A 21537-nucleotide genomic window follows, 5' to 3' on the forward strand; every position below is an offset into this window, starting at 1 on the left:
TGTGGCTTTGAAATGGAGCTGGCTGCCAGCCGAAGAAGCTCGATGCATACTGTCGGTGCACATATTTTTGATATATAAAAGTATTTTTCAGTATGTCCGCTCTCTAAATGTTCATACTGTCCGTTAAAGGATCTCTCCTCAATGTGCTTCCAATCACAAACCCCTCTAGTTTTCATTTGTTCAAAAATGAGTAAGAGGTTTGCCTTCAGAAATGAACCCTCAGATGTGGGAATGTAGCAGTGGCAGGTGTACCCAACCTTTGTTGTCAAAGTAACAATAAAAATAACACTAATGTGAAACGTTCACTTTTTGCTTTTGCTATAAAACAATTAACAAATTGGAAAAATATTAGCTATTAATGCCTCTCTTTGATAGGTCAGTGCAGAGAAACAAGAAAGAGAGGACGGAGACAAAGGAAGACTGATATATAGCAATGTTCAGGTGGCTGCGGGAGCAATTTTGCACCAACGAGGCCTTGTAGATTGTGTTAACAGTCCCTTAATAGTGATTACACGAAGAAGATGGGTCTAAATAGGCCACAAGAATGATCAGAACAAGCCAGAGTACATTCTGTTTGTAACACTATGAGCACCTGGCTTTTTTTTTTTTTTTTTTTAAGACAGACTTAATAAATGGCGGCCCCCATCCCTTGATTATGTCTGCAAAGCGTTCATCTTTCTCAGCAGCCGTGACGTTAGCAAACGGCCAGTGTCAGATGGTAGTTTCACCAAAGCCGAGCTTCACGCTATGCATGGCTGTGCCTCATTATGCAGACTCTGGCTTTAGATTAAAGCCATTTTTCATAACCAAATATCATTTGCGCTGATTATAGCACAATAGGTTTTTTTTCTCTGCCGATATTCAGCTCAATTTATCACTCACTTGACAACACAGGCAGTCTACAGTTGATTACCAGACAGTAGTTATTGTTGGGAATATGTATGTTTTCAGCACTCTGTCAGCGGCATCGCTGAGCCAACGTTGTTGCTTTTCCGCAGCTGCAGATTGGGACTCCAAGCTCTGACATTTTCCATTGATTGTAAATGATAAAGAACACGCTGAGCTGTCTCTGCTGTGCTGCAAGACAGATGCATTAGTGCGATCAATCTTCATACTCAGTTTAGGATTTTTATTTTCTTTTCAGAAATTTTCAGTGTGTGCATGTGTGTTCCCTTGAATGATTTTGAAACCTAAATAAGTCATGAATCACCTTATGTACGCGACGTGCTGACTACCTTTTCTAGAATTTGATCGAAGAGAGATGAAAAGAGGTTGTCAAATTATCAGACGTGTGACTTTCAGCTTAAATGTCAGCTTTTTCTAACATCTCAATAATCACAGCTATTTGAATTAAATGACCACTTTCTCTATGGCTGGGGAAAATAATTGGAGCCAGGGTGAAATGGATGTAACCCAGAGTGTAGCCGTTTGGTTGGGAGTGAGGAGGATTACAGAAAAGACAACAATTTGATCACCAATGAATCAGGAAGAGGTGATCTGCTGTGACAAGTGATATTAGACAGAACATACTGGAGAGTAGATAAATGAATACATGTGTGAGTGTTTTAAATGAATAATATAGAGTTTGAATGAAATGCCGTAATGTTCCCTGAAGCTGCAGGGCTGTTGGAGTCTGGCCTTCCTGGTTTGTCTGGTGTTGTATGGGGGGGATGAATGACATCATCACGGTCGCTGCTGTGACTCGTACAGCACCATATGAGCTGATGATTCCATGTTTAGAGCCAGGTCTTTTTTTTTTTCATCTTCTTATTTGTGGCAAAACCAGAATTATAAAAAACGAACAAGGAAATCTGTAAATTCCATTGGAAAGTATCAGTCAGAGGGACATTGCATTTCTCTGAGTGCTGTGCGGTCAATCATGAGCAGAATGTTTGCTCCCATCAGATTGGAGTAGTCAGCAGGGCCACCAAGAGGCCTGTGGGCAGAAACCGTCCATGTCATGCAATTTTTTTTGCCTTTGAGAAGTAAATATTTTGTTTTTCCACAGCCCGCGCTGACAAATTGTCAGAAAAGGTCGACAGCCTGACACTTTTCTGTTTGTGTGTACATCTTCCTTTTTGTTGGTTTCTCCGCCCCACCCACTCAGCCAGCCAGCCAGCCAATCTGTCGCAGCGGGTCAGAAATGATTGGCCTCTGAGCCAGCCAACTGGTCATGTGGGACATGGAGCCAAATGCCATACGTGGGTCTATTCAGGGAGTGTAAGAAAAGTAGCATTTAAGCCTGAGAGCTCTTGCTATAATCCCCCCACATCCTGACTGAAATCTATCAAACCGTGGCGTGAGTGCAGATGCTGCAGCTACTCATGCTCATCTGTGTTTTTCTGTTCTAATCTTGTTTATCTTTAGGATGGCTTATTGCACCTTGGGTCTGTATTTGAGTCTATTTTTGTATTTTTGGAAGTCTTTTTTTTATCTCTAATAATAGTCGTGCTCAGAGACTCTGAGACGTGACTGAGATCTGAGAATGAAGCAATGCTGGTGAAGGGAAGCCAGAGAGGGAAAGTGATTAAAGCATCGTACAAGTTCTGAAACGGCCTCCCAGGTCAGGCCAGCCAATTATATCTTGCAGTGTGCAGACCAGCTTCATGGTTCGGTTTGGATGCACTAAACTTATCCTACTTTTTCACACCGTTTTCACTTTGTTTTGCGTCCAAAGAGCCATTTTGATTTAGTTCATTTGATAATAGATCAAGTAAAATACATAAAAATACAGAAAGCAAACGGAAAGCTTGAAGCTATGGCCTCTTTGATTTCGTATCTTGTGATACTTAGCGTTTCTCTTATAAACCCCCTTGTGGGGTGGTCCCGGCCCCAAACCCCAAGTTTACATAATCTGCCTTCAATGTCTTCTTTTTTCTTCCTTTCATCTCCCCAAGCTCAGCTAATTATTTGGTATTTAATGTTATCGCAAGCAATAGAAATTGCGACCAAAGGGATACAATCAAATAAAACAGGATTATCAATTAACTGACTGCATTATCTGGGAAGCAGCCTTCTATACTTTAAATGAAGAAAAATAAATAAATATTAAGGTTTCAGAGACACTCAGAAATACTCCATGTCAGATTAAATTAGTGTTATAGGTTAGAAACTGTTGTCCAGCAACGACTGTAGCTAAAATTGTTTATCTAAAAATAAAGGGCTGCTCTGTTTTTCTTATCTGATTCGTCATTTCTCATCACAGTTCCTTCATCTCAACATACTTTTTTTTTTTTTTCGGTTCATTCACCTGCTATTTCATCAGTCTCTTGTAAAAGACAGCGAGGACCACTAACCTGTATGAAAAGTTTCAGTGAGGGATTGAAGTGCGTTATCTTTCCAAATGATGATACTCGGGCTAACCATCCACTTGGAGCTCGGTTCCTGTGATCTAACGCCTGCTTTCATGTGGTGTGTTGTGTTGTGCAACAGGAAACGTGTGCGTATGCAACGTGCCTTCTTATTTTTGCCCGATCTGAATGAATTTCCTAGTATGCATGGCAGATTTATGTGTGGGCGTGTTTGCACAATTGACCTCACAGCAACCGGGAGAATCATTATTCCCCGCAGAGATGGCAACACACATCAAAATCGCTGAGCCCGCTTCGTTTCCGGCTTTCTGCTGCAACCTTCATGTCTTTCATCTTCATGACTGAAGGTGCTGACAGTTGGTCACAGTTTTAAACAGGGCTTATGCATATCCTCGCCTGTGTGGGTTCGTCCTCGGCTCAGTGTGTGTTTGTTGCTGCTCATCTGGCTGTTGTTAGGTCTCTTTGTTTTGAGTCATGGCTCCGAACAAAGTGCAGAGCAACAATAAGAGCCCAAATCAGTTCACCAGTACCTTCCGCGGACTCTCCCATTATTCAGCAGCCATTGCTCTTCCATCTCAGGCTGAAAGCAATTTGTTTTTTTTTTTTATTTATTTATCTGCTCCTGCTGAAAAAAACAAATAAGAACAACAAAAACGCAGATCTGGAGCCTACATAAGACAAAAATGAGGGGTCAGAAGGATAGCGGGGGCTGCTGTGTGTTTCCCACCTGAATTAATTTTCCAGCTCAAAACAAAGTGTGACTTTTCAGTATGATGTGCAATTGTTTTCTTCTTTTAATGCCACTTCCTCTCTCTGAATCACTGTCAATCTCTTCAATATTATAGTAATTAAAAGTAAGCTGTTGAACTTTGGTTTGGGTTGAAAAGAGTTGAGAGAATAGTGAAATGCACAAAAAACAATTTTCCCGTAAACAACCTATGATTATTTTAGCTTCTCCGCCAAACGTTTGCCGCTTGCAGACTGGGCCCAGTGTGCTGACTGCCTGCCAAATGTTTCTCCATGTAAATGAACTCTGTTGTGTCCAAGTGGAGAGTGTGGATGCACACTTTTGTGTTTAAGTGTGCAGAAATAAAGCCAATCTCCTGCTGCACCTTCTGCACCACTGCCATTTAGTTGAACACACATATATATATATATATTCAAACGCACTAAAGCATGATAGATCAAGTCGCACATGTGTTCCCGAGCCCTCATGTGGATCTCTTTGATCAGTGGATCAATGCATACGTCTGACAGCCAAATCCGATTGGTCGCTAGTTCAGCTTTTATGTGCGCTTGTGTGTGACCCGCCGATTTTTTTCTGAGATCAGTGTGCTTTAAATTGTGTTTGAAACTTTCTTTTTTTTTTTTTTCATGTACAATGCTGCCCTCTGGGTCTTTCTGCTCTCACAGTTCAGAGTCCCGGACTCTGTGGTCGTGATCTGCAGCTCTTCGGGCTCAGCCCATTACAAGAAAGAAACTCTCCTGGACAGGTTTGGGGTTAAAGATTCAGACTAGTGCAGTGAAGAAGGAAATACTGCATAGTGCAGCTCGGGCTGGAGAAAACACAGAGCCGTGTGGTTATTAATCAACTGTAGGTGTCTTTTTTCTTTTCTCATGTGGAAATCAACTCCAGAGCCCAGTTTCTATTCCATTTTCTTTGACTGGAGGCAAGTCATTTAGTGTTATCTCTGACTGTTTTATGTTTCTTCTTATTGGCCCTTTGAACCATCAACGCTTCTTCACAATTAATGAACCAATAATCCACAAATAAAAAAGGAATCCGGAGTTGTTTTTGTGCCACTGACTATCTGGCAGATCCGTGGCCCCGCAGGCTCTAAATTCTGATGTAGATGAATTTGGAAAGCCAAGTTAGTCTCACCATACAACCAACGCACATTTCTGAGCAAGTGAACGGCACTTTAATGAGCTGCCGTGATGTTAGCAAGGTTCTAGAAAAAATAAAGACTGATCGTTTTCTCTTTCCATTTTCAAGAAGTGGTTGAGGACATCAAGCCTGCACTCAAATACTGATTTTAAGCCAAACCACAACTTTTTTCTAACATTACCCAAGTGTTTTATTTTCCAAACCAAAACCACTGTTAGAAAGCATTTCTACTTGTCCTTCTAGAAGAATAACAACGGCCACTCCAAAATCGAGTCAGTCCCTTTTGATTTCCATGTTGAAATGTTCATCAAAACACGCAAACGCGTAAACAAATTCACAGCCTGGTACAGTTGTAATGTCTTCCTTCAAGGAGACTGGAGTGGGTGTAATTTCCGTATGCTCCGTATAACTGAAGGCTCTGCACAATTTCGCTAAAAAAGAGCAACGGAGGCAATAATTGTGTTCTATTACAACTTACTCTGTTTTTAGTAAGCAGCCTGCAAATTTTTCTCACTTGTGTCTTTTGCTCCGGTTGGCACAACAGTTCTTTGTGTTTTGACGGAGAGTTCAGATTGAAACAAAGTCACAATCAGGCTTTACGCTCAAACTTACATCTAAATTTGTTTCCTGTTGGCAAAACAGGGAGCGCATGTTTCATACTAATAACCGACATTATAATTTCAACGTTCAACAGAAACAGACGCTGCTTCTTTAAATATGTATAACTCTCCTCATTATACGGCTGAAAATGAGTTCAGTCCCTGTTTTATTGAAAGTACAAGCTGGAGTCCATCAATATATTGAACTGCAACAACACATTTTAAATGTCTCCTTCCTCGCCTTTAAAGAACTTGCACATTATTATGGTTAGAAAAGTCCTTCACACTGCCGTTTATTTTGTCTGATCAGTTCAGTTTGTCAGCCAGTTTGATGAGACACGCGAATTTGTCAGCTGTATTTCTTTATTTGATTATTTAACTTCCAAACACTGGACAGTGACAGACTGTCTGGTGGAAACTGAAAAAATGTTCCTTATTCAATAAACTCCCAGGAACTCATAAAATGGGTTTATTCCTGTCACTCACTTGGTGACCAGTACAACTGTCCAAATGTTGCTCTTTCACAATTTTTTTTTTTTTATATATATATGTCACCATTGTTAGAGGTAACAGCAGCACAGGTTCACTCCCTCTGTGTGTCCCACATATCCCATCATCATTATACCGAAACCTATTTCTTCCTGAAGCCTTACAGCAGCCCCTCTCACTTCCACCCTCACTCTGCTCTCCTCAGAATTATCTGTTTTGGGAAATAAGTGGCACTGGGGGGAGGAGAAGAAATTACAAGGTTTACTTTTCCGACTGTCCTCTTCTCTTTTTCCCCCCTCCTTCTTCTTCTAGCCTGCTAAGATGAGGAAAGATGAACTAAAGCTGTGTGTGTGTGCGTGTGTGTGTTTTAAAGGACCAGAGAGTCCCAGAAGGGACACGCTCTTTCTCTCATCACATCTCTTTGCCCACTTGCCTTCAATTTTTTTTTTAAGAGTGATATGAGAAAGATAAAGAGAGGCAAAATGGAATACACTGCCGGGAGGAATCAGGAACAAAGTGCTTAGATACGCTGGGGACATCATGTTGTTGAGAACTTAAGTGTGTGTGTGTGTGTGTGTGTGTTGCAAACGTGTCCGTGGAATAACGAAGCAACTAAGATGAAACAAGAAGACAAAAGTGAACTTTTGATTGGATATATGGGAGTGATGAATAGGGTGTGAAGAGGAGACTGAAAGTTCATTCATCTTCCACCATTTATCCGTTTCCAGGTCGCGAGGGACATTAAAGCCAATCCCAGCTCACTCTGGGCGAGGGGCGGGGTCACCCTGGACAGGTCGCCAGTCCATCACAGGGCCAACACACAGAGACAGACCAACAACCACTCACACTCACACTCAGAGCTACGGACAATTTAGCATCACCAATGAACCCAAACATGATGTCTTTGGACGGTGGGAGGAAACCTACACAGGCATGCAAACATGCTAATTCTGGACAGAAAGGCCCCAGGCCAGAAACAGAAACTTCGACAGGCCGCCATGCTGCCCTGACTGAAAGAGACAGGAAAAAACAGGGCAGGTCTATGTAAAGAGACATTAATGCCAAGGACCTGCTGCTGTGTGTCATCGGCCACACTGGAACACCAGAAGCCCCGCAGACATGCATTACTTTAACCAGATTACTTTGTTTGTAGTGCACCTCCAGTTCCATGAGACGGCGGCCTTGACTTCAAAAGCCCAGCCATTCTAAAAGGATTACATTGCGGATACCTTTATTTGCTCAATGTGTTTTCCAGCCCCTGTTTCATAGCTGGCCTGAGGCGCCACATAAACTGGCCAGAACAAAATTCTACAAGGATCAAAAAGACCCGAGAACCGGCTCCTTGTGCACCATCTCATGCACTCACGCAGACACGCAATCGCACATATATCCCACACTTCTGCAAATAAGACGCTCTTTCTGAGCAGCAAGCGTAGAGCAGAAGTGGCTGGAATCAGCGTGACTGTGATCTGTGGCCATTCCCTATTCAGGGTTTTCTACATCTTCAGCTCTCTCTCTCTCTTCGTGTGCATGTCCACCCACGCCTTAATGTGCGATTTGTGTCAAACCTCACACTGCTGCTCAGTATCACATCCCTCAGCTTCTGTCAGAAAGGCCCAGGATATAAAAAGAGCGAGGCTGTTTAAGGGGGCGGGGGGGGGGGGGGGGGGGGGGGGGGGGGGGCAGATGGATCAGGGGAGATCAATCTATTCATTAAAATGTACTGCAGGTACATGTGGCGGGCTCTGGGTGATGTCTTTGGCACTCTTTGCAACCTCTCTGCACACCTTCAGTGCAATCTGCAACTGTGCAGACATTGTTTAACGGGGAAATCCATTTTATTCCTTTTAATTCTCTGTAAACATACCATACGTCGTTGCTGCATATTGGCTGGATCTTTTTTTTTTTTTTAGACTGGAGGAAGTTGCATTCACACTGAGGATGAGACCGGAGGAAGAATGAGGATGTTATTTTCCTGGGCCAGGTGACATTTCTAACAGAAATGTCAACATCTGTGGATGAAACTGACATCTCAGAGTTTCTAATTTGACCTGAGCAGCTGAAACTTGGTTGATGGTGATGACGCAATAACTGACCCCACCAATCATACCAAAGCCCGTCATTAATAAAACAAGGGGTTGTGCAGCACTTGAGGAACGAGCGACATCTGTGGAATGAGCTCAGTTGGTTTTAAAAGTAATAATGTCAGATATAGTTCCAAAATGTGCCATTGCGAACTTTTATGTCTAATTTTTTTATTACAGCTTTTCAAACTCAGTCAGTATTTTGCTGTGTAGGTGTCTCTCGCTCTCTCTTGCACATGTGTGTGTGTGTTGTGTGTGTGTGTGAGCGAGAGAGAAAGGCAGCGGGCTGTAAATGCCACATCTCAAATTCCATATAGAAGACGGGGGCTGATAATGGCTCTCACATGACACACGGAGGGAACATTTGTGACTGTGAAGCCATTTTATAAAGAGGCGGTCATGGTAGTAATGGCAGCAAGCGCATTTCCAACTTCTTTACCTCCACTGCTGGTCATCTGAATGGATTCTTTATTTAGTTATTTAGTTTTTTGGTTTTTTTTGGAGGGAGAGGGATGTGTGTTTAACGCAATGCACAGCACACCTACATCTCTATCACTCACTCAGGCTGTTTTTCGCTATCGTCCCTCAGGGAAGGAGGGGGGGGGACAGCAGAGTAACCATGCAGTCAGCCTTTTCCCTATCTCTGCAAGGTAATAAGTCCCCATCTGAAAGAGGTACAAAATGTACAGCAGCATGGCCGCAGAGTCACAAACTTGAGACAGTTTGTTTAATGCTTTCCTTTTTTTATGTTTTTTATTTCTCCATTCACTTGCTTTTTTCTGCAGGCCCTCTCTGCTCTTGTATTTTCACTCCGAAGTGGGGGTTTTGCACTTTCAGGCGAGGTGGATGGAAAACAAACTCATGATAAAAGCCTGACCTTTGTGTGAGCTCTATCATTTTGCTGCAGGGACAATGTTGAGGGGCAGAAGGGAGAGAAATGTCAAAACAAAAATGCCATTGTTCACCGAAGTGCAAATAAAGCCGGACTTTGATATGTACAGCGGCGCTTGCCTCCTCTCACAGTTTTGTTTCCATCTCTGGCTCTGCAGAGCCAAAACTGTCCTCGTCAAAAAAAGGAACAATCCATAGGTTTTCTTTGCCTGCAGCGTATTACAACCTACATTTTCCTGCTGCGGCTGTTGTGACTCAGACGGAAGCACGAGATGAAATCAGGCATTATTTTTTACCATGATGCCATTTCAGAGGCAAACCTCATTGATGAATATACCTTGATGAATTTTACTGAGCATTTCAGTTCAGCTGGGCAGTTCACTGTGGTCATCGCGATCGCCAGGTGGCTTCACGCTTCATGTCCGCTCTTGCTGCTTTGGATTTGTCAGGCTCAGATCCTGTGGGTTCCTGCTGCAATGGCGCTCTGCTCTCCAACTGGTCACCACCAACGCCCTGCCATGTGCTACCACGCACACAGAGATGCTTATATGTACACTCCTATACATCTATGCACACGTAGGGCAAATGCAGGGCAAATGCAGGGCAAATTGTCAGGTTGTTCCACTCTAAACAAAACTGTTAGGGGAAAAAAAAAAAAAAAGGCACAGTGTGATCCGGCTTTATCTCACCCTGCCTGTGGCGACAAACAGCTCATAATCTCAAGAAGCTAAATCCAAACAAAAGGTCAAACTGGATGCAACAGGTGAATTATTTCCAGACCATATCATGATTTTCAATTATATCCTGGAGGAGAGCATGAGGCGTGTGTATGTGTGGTTTTTATTTATTTATTTTTTTTTTTTTTAAAGAGATGGCATGAGTTGCCATGTTTAGTTTCCGTTGTATCGTTTCCTCCAGATGCTGGAGTGAGATGAGGGTGCAGCCGGAGGAGCTCCATATGGAGCGCAGCAGAGGGCAGGATGTCGATGTCTTTGGGGCGGGGGGGCACCCTCGGTGTGACCCAGGTGTTTTGTCAGGAACACTGTTCCCTTTGCCGGACGCTCTGACTGGATAATGAACTGACTCGTATTCCGCCCAAGCTCATATTTATTTTCTGAGCTTCGGCAGCTGCTGCAGTTTGATCGCCACTTTGGTTCCTTTGTCATATTAAATGCTGTAAACACTGGTCTGATGGTAAAATGAGCTGAAATTCACTTCTCCGCATTCAAGATCCCGCTTTCATGGAACAGGTTATTGGCAAACTCATTATTTTCGTTCATTATGGGAATATAATAACTTTCCTGTCGCTCTAATTCATTCACAAACCACTATCTCTTTTTTCAATTTAAATTTTTTCTCCTTCCATTTATTCAATATATATGAATCACCAATCTCAGGTCATATAAATGGGAAATGAAGAAGAATGGACTTTATCATTATTATTTTTGCGTATTAAATAAGTGCAGAACGTTCACATCACAGCTGTAAGTTTAGGTCACGTCCTGTCAGTGCACAATGCAGGTCAGAGCTTTGTCACCTTTGGTGTGTGAAAAACTAGAACACTTGGACAATTTCTTTTATTTCTTTTATTTTTTTTTTGTCCTTTTCCTCCTTTGTCCGTTACTCCCCCCGGTCTTGACTAACTGCCAAACAACCGGCACTGCAGCCATTTTCAGGGTCATGGATGTGAAGGAAGTTTCCAGCAAATGAGGTAAACGCTCGTATTTCGGCAACCCATCGAGTTAGGGACAGGTTTTCGCCCACAGCTGCTTTAAAATGAGAATAAACCCCCCACCACCACCATGTTTAAGCCCCATCCAGAGGACTCTGCTATTTATATGTATTTGAAATGCATCAGAATGTAAATGAGCGATCCTGAAATATGAAGCCGTCTGTGTGACAGAGAAGGATACAACACCGTGAACATCGGCGGCCTGAGTCGACATCTTTTGAAGGCTGCATTCTGAGCCCTGCCATCGCATCACTGCCGTGTCACATGGCTGGTCCCACTTTGAAGGCTCAATCAGAGAAGTACACCCTTCGACTGCGGGTCGGGACGACCGATCCAGAGAGTCACTGAGTGCCAGTAATGAATCACTTCACAAACAGTCATTAGGTAGACTCATCGACTGGAAAGAACAAAAACGGTGACTGGAGGATAAATGGGAAATCTTTTGAAGACCAGAAGTCTTAATCGTTCCGTTCGGCCTTTGTGTCTGTGGCCATGTTATCTTTGTTCTAGAAGCTAAAGTCTCTTTAGCAAAGCTATTAAATTATCTGGTAAAATGACTCATTGCTATTAACAGCAGTTAGATGAATGGCTCAGGTCACCTGTCAGAAGTACTTATCTACCCACAGAATCATTTGTGTCATGTCTGCTGTTGCTGTGACAGGAGTTTTCCAACATCAAATAAAACCGTTGATTAATTTAAAAGACACAAGTATTCAGTGGGGAAGGTATAAAAAAAAAAAATAGTGTTGCATTATGGGAGTTTGACTGCTACTATTTTCACCATCCTATTTGTGTTGAATCTGTCTCTTCTGAGTTCATCAGCTTCATAGAGGAGCAGCACTAAATCGCTGCTACGCACCTTTAATAGCCATAAAGCTCAGCAAATATATTTCATAAATTAGCAGTCAAAATCCAAATTTCATGCATAGAGTAATTTCAGTGTTATTAGCTTGCAGATTAAGATCTCCAAGGGTCAAAGAAGACATGCATTCACTGCGGCGATGAAGTGGTTGAGTTGGAAGGAAAGAGGAGACCTGAGGCTCGCAGCTCGACGTTAGCTTCAATAATTCGCAGCGACCCCCTGATGGACGTCTCAGAGCCTGGTGGGAGCTCCCAGCTTGCCGTGTAGCTGTAATTGCCTGTTGGTTGCAGTAATGGCTAACTGTCTGCACTGCGTTTACTTTTCATTATGCAGATATATTCTTCACGGCCCGTTTTGTTCACCTTATCAATCAGAAATTAATTTCTTTTTAATTACGACTGTTTCTTTTCCTTCCAGTGCCCGCCCGCCCCCCCCCCGGGGTCTTGTTCTGATTGCAGCACCTGCCCTGAAACAAAAAAAGTTTGAAAAAGGGTGGCTAGGTCAGAGATTATTCAGCGATTATGGCGCTGCCGCCGTGCGCACGGCCTCGAGTCAAAGCTGGGACTCTACCTTTAATTGACAACGAAATGGCAGAGGGAGATAGTCCCTCTGACCTTCAGCTGGCGTTAAAGGGCAGCCGTTCTCCAGCGGTCACATTTCAGCTGTCACAAGCTGTATTAACTCATACAGGTTTGATAAGTGCATCCCTCAAACCCAGTAATTAAATTGATTTAAAGAACAAAAATGATTTGGCAGCCTTTAACTCCGCTCATTTGCAAGAAGACAAAATTGCAATGCAGCAGTTACTATTCAAACACATGAAAACTGAATGTAGTCCAGTTGGAGGCAGTAAAAGTTTCTAATTTGGGGGAAAGAAAATGAAGCTGAAGGTTAAAATAAGGTTACATGGTTTCTCAGATGTATTATGTAAAGTAAAAAAGAATTTGCTCTCGTCTGCCCTGAAGCTAGTTACATGAATTCACCCTTCCTGACCCTTCGCTGCGTCACACCGTGGCAGAAGGTCATGATGTTTGCAGCTCAGGTCTGCAAAGGAAAACACAAGTGGCAGTTTTTGTATTTCGTTTTCTGTTAGCACACAGAATAGAAACTGGTGTGTTTTACTCCTCCTCGGTTCAAGTGATGTTGAAAGTCCTCCTGTCTCAGCTTGTCATCCTCAGCCGGTTTTCTAAGAGGCTGGGGAGTCGCCCCCCCACCACCCCCCGTTCAAATCAGAGGTTATCGCACGCCATTTACCGAGTGCTTTTAGTAGCCAATGACTGTGTTTGCTTTCAAAAATTGGGGTCACCCAGAGTGCAGCTGAGGCTTGTTCTTCCTGCTATCCTTTTTTTCTGTGTGCTTGTGTTTGTTTACTGATTTATTTATTTATTTATTTATCTGTTGTGTTGTTTGTAAGCACACATCCTATTTGAGGCTGTCTAAAGCCTGAGCTGTAGATGAGCACCACAGAGGTCAATCAAAGTATCGAAAGGACAAATTGTCTCATTGGTGTGTGTGTGTGTGTGTGTGTGTGTCAACTTGGCCCAAACAGTTTTAGCAAAAACGGCAACAATGAGAAATGCCCTATTTTGTTTTTTTGTTTTTTGTGATGTCGTGTTCCTCTCATGATGACGAGAGAATTAACTGTTTAGGTTTGATCTCAGTGGACTGTCATTAAGTGTGAAGGTCTTGAAGACATGAGTGACTTCAGTCGTGGTTGTCGGCTCAAAAGTTTCCCTTAAGAATCTCTGAAACTGATGCCCTGGCTCATATCTCTGCCCCCCCCCCAGCTTCAACCCTTGATAGTCAGCATTATTGGCTCGAAGAAAAGAGCACATCCATCCATTTTGTGATAATGAATCAGGGGGGGATATCTCAAGCTATAAGGCTACAGAGCCCCCATTCTATTAAAACGACGTCAGCCTTGTATTTCCTGCGAGATTGGACGAGCTGCAGACCCGGGTTGGGGGGGGGGGGGTGACATGTAGGTGGCACCCCATCGAGAAACTGCAGCGATCCCTTTAATGTCCTCATCACTCCTGGTGAAAAACTATTCCACTCCACACCCCGCTGCGCCGCACCTCCTCCCAGAGACCCGGTGAGGCTGTGAGATGTCATTTACCCCACAGCTGCCTCGTAAGCACGGCCACGTCAACTGATGGAGAGATGCATTCGATCTTGTGCGTCGGCGGTATCACAAAGGTCGCAGGTGTGGAGACTGTGACGCTCAGTTGTCTCCTTCTGTTGTTCTGTGAGTTGTGTGTCTAGAGGAGAGAGCTTCACTATCAAGGCTGTGCAGCCGGATCACTGTATTGTTCGCTCACAATGGGAACATTTTTTTTTTTTTTTTGGGGGGGGTATGCTGATAACGGAGCATTTAAGTCGGCCCAACGCTAAGCAGTCACAGTGAGCAGCATGAAGGCTTCAAGGATTTAAAGGTCAGGTGTGCTCCTGAGCAGCATGCCTACAAGTCTCCAGACTCCTCATTAGCTGTCACGCATTCTGCTCAAATAATGTTTTACCCTTTGTTACACATTTATTGGGGTTATGCATTTGTCCCAAGCTGAAGCAGCAGATTGTTTTTTTTTTTCATCTGTTTTCACATTTCTTGCTTTCTATTTTTATTTTATTTTATGAGATACATCCCGCGTCTTGCTGAAGCAGCAGATGGTTTCATACTAACAGTTTTTGCTGCGTCGTTTCCGGAGCCACGTGTGCCATTTGTTCTGGTTCTGTGTCACACTCATGTTCCACAAAATACCCACAAAATTTCCCTTTTTCCGACAAGTCCGTGTCTCTCCCGGCTCCCAGCTTTGGTGGGGAGAACGCGTACACATCATGGTTCCCCTTGAAATTCCTGATCAGCAGCGTCAGCAAGCTATTTGTTCTCAAAATGACATGGTTTGGCATTTAAAGTTGAAATCCAGTAGGCCTATCATTTTACCCCTCACTGTTGTAGCAAACTCATGCATATTTATCACGTCCTAATAGACTAATGTGTTCCTATCGCTCTTCCCCTGTAAATGATCTCCTCTGACTGTATCAGGGCTCTTAGCCATGCTTTCTGCTGACACTCATGAATATGTATCTGTAGTGTTGGCATGTTTTCCCCAGGTCTCTCCAGCTTTTGCTTCTACCCAGAGTACTCAAGCACACAACAACAGAATAACAAAATCTGCTCTTTTATCTCTTCTTCACATCTTTCGAACCATTTTATACATTTAGAGTGCATAGGTGTTGATAAATAAACCAAAAGCAAGTTTGCAGCATCCAGCATCCAGCATGTGTAAATATGTTTATTTCAGTCGATTCAAACAAACAAACAAACAAACAAACAAACAAAAAAATCATTCAGAAGCCTGCAGGTTATTGTGAAATTAAATCCACTTAAGTACATCATTACACCATTTTGGCCATTTTCCTCCAAAACACAAACTGGTCGATATACTTTCAAATCAGAAATTCTGTGAGCTATTAAGTTGGGACAGTTGTGGAAGTGCCACCTATGTCAGCCGTTTGGGAAGTAGTGATTATACCATTTCAAGAGCAGTGAAAACGGTGTCCAAAAAGGACGAGAATAATCCAGAAGTGTAGCTGCACTTGTTTTAGCGATGCTGTTCTTTGTGCTCTCGTTTTAAAAGAGTGTGACATTTTGTAAAATTTGCCTGTTTGGGTTGTTTGGAAATTGTACATTTTAGCATTGCCAAGTGGCTTTGACTGGCATCCAGAGAATAATTGAGGTAGTGTGTGACAATGTTCGCTTGATTAGTAAGCCTTCGTTGAATAACTCCGCGGTGTTAGGTTTTCTTTTCACTGAATGGAGAGTAATTGTTGTTTATGCACTTCATTTAAAGCGTGTGTGATTTTATTTTATTTTTTTTTCTGTTTTTTTTTTTCCTTTAGGAGATCTTAAATTACAGCTTCCCTTTTGTGTCATTTTCAATCTGTCAATGAACTTGAACTTGAAAGCAGCTTAAAGTGTAATTGTAATTTTCTGGCCCAGCTAAAAAGCACTAAGGAGGTCTTGAGGGCTCCATTTGTTTTCCAGGACTCCTTTTTTTTTCGATGTTTTGAGTAAGACGGGGAAGAACTGGCGAGCGTGTCGGCATGGTGCCACACACGGCCCAGAGGGCAGTTACTCAATTATGGCCCATAATCAGGCCTTCAACACATGAACTTTGTTTAGACTGGGCTTTGGATACAGTTTTCAACTGGCAGCGCAGTGATGGTCATTGAGCAAGCATGGTGCTATTCTTTCAAACCTTAAGGGAATGTTTGAGCATGAAAAGAAAAAAAGAGGTACAAGAATGAGGCGGTGGGGAGAGATTAGAAAAATAAGAATGTGTGGTTGAGGAGGAGCTTTGCCAGGAACAGAATGAAACGGGCATGAATTCACAGGGCACCGGGCTGCGTGGCTCTCTAAGTCATTTACCTGTAGACAGCTTTTCAGAGGAAATGAAATTGAAGCTCTTTATCGCAGCAGATTCAAGTCTTTCATTGACATCTCACACTTTCTTGTCTCTGCAGTGAATAAACATAAGCCGTGGATTGAGACGTCCTACCATGGGGTGATCACCGAAAACACCGACATCGTTCTGCTGGACCCGCCTCTGGTGGCCCTGGACAAAGACGCACCCATTCCCTATGCAGGTACAGTGCTGCTCAATAAGGGTTGTTACCGGAGAATCATCACAGCACGTAGCAGTAAAGGCAGACCAAGTGGCGGCAGTTAATGATGATTCAACGATGATCTCACAGCTGCAGGATGCACTCACATACGGATATAAATCTTATTAACTATGTGATATGATGTGATATCACGGTGAAGCAGCTAAAATTGCCTTCATGTAGTAGAAGGGATTTTTCTCCGCGGTGCTAACTGCAACCCTTTAATCCAATAATTCCCAGTTAGTACACATCACATACAGGACTCATATTTCATATTTATGTAGAATGGAAGTGGCACAAATAAGGCCCATGGAGGCAAAAAAAAGAGAAGAAACTCAAACCGGATTAGATTCTTCCCACTTTGTGCCCATTCCAGCTCGTCTAAAGGGTGCCAGCTCTTGTGGGAGGACGTTAGCTGGAGGCTGTTGGCAAGCCTGGCTAGTCTATCTCCCGCCAGGCTGCTAATGTGGCCAAGGCCCATGCATGGGGCTGCAGCATGGGGGGCTGGAGCCCACTCACACAGGCTCTCAAGCTGGGTTGGATGGATGGATGGAGAAGTGTTTGCGTGCATGCACAGACTGTGTGTGTGTGTGTGTGTGTGTGTGTGTGTGTGTTTGTATGCTTCCTAAAAACATTTTTCCATTGTTTGCCTGTATGGTTAGTGTCTGCTTGTGTGTGCAGGCTGTGGCATGGCCTGAGGGGGCTCACCGTAATGGCCACTCTACAGGGAGAAAGAGAGAAAATGATGAGACAGTAGGGAGGCTAGCTGGCTGACCAGCATATGTCCTCTGGCTCTCGACAGACTGACAGCCACACAACAAGAAATACACAAAACACACACATCCAGCAGGCGGAACACATGGGCATTTTTGGATTTGTTATGTGAAGCTTTCAGGAAAGACAAAAAACAGAAAAGAAAACAAGAAAGAAAATTAATATTCCCACGTATTTTCTGTAGCTCACCTGTCCATCCCCACTTGTCCACCTTTCTCAGCTATATCAACATACCTACGCATACACACACAGTACCTCCCTCAATAGGTGGACACAATTCAGGGCAGAGACAGTTATCCAGTAATTAGCAGATGTGAATCCTGCCGGGGTGTGGTGTCAGCAGCAGCGATCAGGTAGCAGTTAAGCATCAATTATTAGGCCAGCCAGGTTTTAATGGCAGCACATATAAGGCACTGACAGATGAGGTCTGACTGATGGGGGTTATGCAACGAAAACATCTTTCTATTTGTTTATCCAACAAATCCCCACTTGCTCCAGCATATCAACGCGTCACACATTTCAAAGATAGGATTCATACGCTTATATATCTGATAAAAATTTCAACGTTCAGGATATGTGAATACACCTGGTTTGAAAAGATGGATTTCCCATCTGTGCTTACCTGAAAGCACCCCAGGATCCAGTTTAATTCAGCAGAAAAATATCAATAAGCCCAGACTACTTCCTTGCTAGTCTTTTACATAACTCCAAACCTGTCTAGTAATCGTCTCGGACTGCTGAGCAAGGCGCAAGCGTCGCCACACTTACTGGTCTGGAACAACAGGAAATGTGGCAGAGCTGAAAGCTCAGCTAAGACTGACATCAGCCATCACTGCAGAGCAACAGCAACTCACAATCTTCAAAATCCCAGAGACAGCATGTCAGAGAGAGTGAAGAGCACAGGCATGGATAGAGTCGTTGTTTTATGCATGAACGTGTTGCAATGGCTGACAAAATGCAAGTGTCTTGCCCTCCGAAACAAAGAAAACACAAAGAGGTAGGTGATACAAACAGCCACGTTGCAGGTGACACCAAGAAAACAGACTCAGACACACATATTTAGTTTTCGCCTGCACCCAGGGCTGTTTTCATCCATGAGCTGCACACGTGCATCAGCAAAACTTGTGGTGAACATAAGCCTCTGGTCTGTCACATCATATAGTTTTATTAATGACAACTGCCTGCATGAACTGTCAGTCATCAGCTGGAGTTTTTCCAGTCCAGTGACAACTATATGTGAAGTGCTGCTGAAATTGTGCTGGAAAAGTAAAAAAAAACAACAACAAAAAAAAAAAAAAAAACAGAGCGATGCCTCATACACAATCCTGACACCCATCAGAGTGTAATTATGCAAAACTCCAGATTATTTTTAATGGCAAGAATTTTAAACAGTCATTGTAAATGTTTATGAAATCATTTCTGAGGTATTCATGCCAACAGGTCAGTATCTGTACAATATTCTTGCTCAAAGTTTAAGCACACTGTAAATCATCTTGCGTCATCACCTACATTTTTTCTAAGGAGTGTTTTGAAGCTCACAGGAAGCCGATCTACAGTCGCCATGTTGGTGCAGGTATGCAGTCACCCACCTATCACTTGGTATCCTAATCCTCAGTTATGCAGACCTTTAAGCTTTCCTAGAATTTAAAAGGGTGAGCCACATAAAGACTCTGTAGAGTTCTCACAAAGGTGAAAATTAGCTACAGGGATCAAAACCAGAATTGAGATTTCCTGACTGAGAGTCAGCCCTCGTTTTAGGAACCGCACTTTTTGGCCCTTCCATGAGTAGCTTCTTTCTGATCTGACAGAGCCCGCCAGCAGTCCCAAACTTTAGGGCTCCATCAGAAGTGCCTGTTGAATGGCCAAACGCCATCGGAAGCTCCTCCCCTTCTGTATTGTTATGATGATGAAAACGGCTCATCCTGCGTCCGACAGTATCTGGAAACTGAAAGTTTGCTGGCTTGGTCTGTGGAGCTGAGGAGCTAGACTGGGTCTGACCTCCAAAGCTACATTTGTTTATTCATTACATTTTTGTCTGCAAAAAACATGCAAAAATACTTCACAAGAAGAGTGCAGGCAAAGAATGCTCTCCCTCTCGATGATGGCAGACTCGTCATCCTGACTGAAGGTGAAGCTCTGCAGCTGGAAGAGTTTTGCTTAGAAGAATGTTTTTCAAATGGTGAAAATAAAATTGAAGATACACCATCAGCTGCTTTTTTAATATAACAGCATTTGGCCAGATGCTTTTTTTTTTGTTGTGTGAATTCAAAAATGAATCTTTGATAATGTGCAAATATAAATAACATCCTGCATTGTTCGCTTTTCAGCCTTTTCAAGTAGGCCTGTGTGCTCTTAACTTCACAATGGTGGATAATGGATGAGACCAGTGTTCATTAGGTTATTAAGATGAAGTGTCTTTTATAGGAGATGACTACCACTGCACCGAGTAGGCTGGTAAAGTGCCAGGTCAACAAGGTTAATGGGCGAAAGCCTTGCTGAGTACCGTTTTTTTAACATGGGTTCACAGTCGTTCCTGCTCTTCTGTTGCGCCGACACCCACACGTTTCCTTGTGGCACAGCGTGCTATTCATGTGCAAATCACTTCTCCCTTCACTTTCACCGGTCTCCTGAGCCCTGCGGATTTTTGTTTGAACACCAAGTTAATGTCTCACCAGCGACCGACGTACGCACACTTCGCTCAGTCAGCAGCACTGGTGGGGAAGGCGGCCTCATGAAACCTCATTCACACACGCAAATTCACAGTCACGCTGTATAAATCACGTCAAATCCTTCGTGCTGGCTCCGATGTGTCATATGCATTTTGCCTTCTCACACACTCTGTGATCTGTGATCTGACTGACAGGAATTGATCTCATGTGATGTCTGACCAAACTAAATTTCTAAATTCCAATTCCAACCTTATTGCATTTGCAAACCTGCAAAAAAATCTATTATCTCTGACCTTCGGCTTTCTTCCTCCGCCAGCTTCCCATTACCATTACTCCAGGCAAACCGGAAAACAGCAGGCAATGTCGTACAGTCACCCGCTGCCGTAAAACAAGGCAAACAGACAGGAGTAAACATACAGCCTGGCTAATGTGCAGTGATTAATTAGCCTCTCGCTGTCTGTCTGATTGGGAAACAGATCTCATACTAATTATGAAAAGTATCTCATTAGCACAGAATCAGTGAGCTTAGTGCGGTGTGTAGGTGGAGAAGCATGAGCACTACAACGTGTTTATTAATAAGATAGATTCAGAGGATTTTGTTGAAAAGGTGAGACTCAGATCTGGGATAAATGAGCGGAGAGGATAAAGGTCGCGGCTACGGTCAGTGCTTCTCTTTGTAAAAAGTCATTGTTAATGTTTTGCTTTGAAGGAAAATGTGCATCTGATGAGGTAAATCAACCAATTTCTGTCTTCATATGAGAAGAGATAGATTTTTGAGATGGTATCTTTCCTTGTTGCCACAGAGGTTACCATCCATGTTTGTTTATTTGTTTGTCAGCAGGATTATGTGAAAATTATCAAACAAACTTTGGGAACGGACGTAAAAAACCTGGGTTGAAAAGTGAAGCCATTACTGAAGCCTACTGTATGAGGAGATGTTCCCACTTCTCACCTGATTTATTCCCTCAGGGAATATTTCCTAATGAGTTCATGTTCTCAAACACTTCTTCCACACAATACGATATTTAGTCTTTTAAATTATGGTCGCATTTGGAGGGAGGGCCTGGCTAACCTGTGATTGGCAGACTGTACCAGAAGTAGCCTATTTTTAAAAATCACTTTCTTTGACATACCAAGAGTAAAAGGTGTTTTTCAAAATTTTCATCAGTTTCTCAGAAAATATTTGGAATTTTGTTTTAAAAGAAAAAAAAAAACAAACTTTGCCGTTCCAGATAATTAACTTAATCTCTCTGGGGAGCGTTCTGGGTGCCATCATCATTTTTCACAAGCAAAGATGTCACACGTTATGGAAAAGTCCCCTAGTGAGCTGATAAGTGTGGTACTTAAGATGAACTCAACCTCCATCAAAATGCAGAAACGGACTTCAACGACTGAAAAAATATAGATGTGAAATTAATGACGGTGTTTTCTGATTCCAGTAATTTCGTGATCTGAATGTTTGTTTGTTTTTTTGTTTTTTTTTGCAGGGGCCAGGGGGCTGCTTTTAATAAGGCAACAGTCACACCCCCCCCCCCCCCCCCCCCCCCCCCCCCTTTTTTTTTCCTACAGGTGC

At 43.0% G+C, this 21537-nt stretch overlaps 1 pseudogene; it reads left to right on the plus strand.

The window, feature by feature from the left end:
* The window catches only part of LOC115052527 (calsyntenin-2-like), a 188165-nt pseudogene that overhangs the window by 69508 nt on the left and 97120 nt on the right, over window positions 1-21537 (plus strand).

This window comes from Echeneis naucrates, chromosome 13 (assembly GCF_900963305.1).
Source record: "Echeneis naucrates chromosome 13, fEcheNa1.1, whole genome shotgun sequence".
Taxonomy (NCBI): domain Eukaryota; kingdom Metazoa; phylum Chordata; class Actinopteri; order Carangiformes; family Echeneidae; genus Echeneis; species Echeneis naucrates.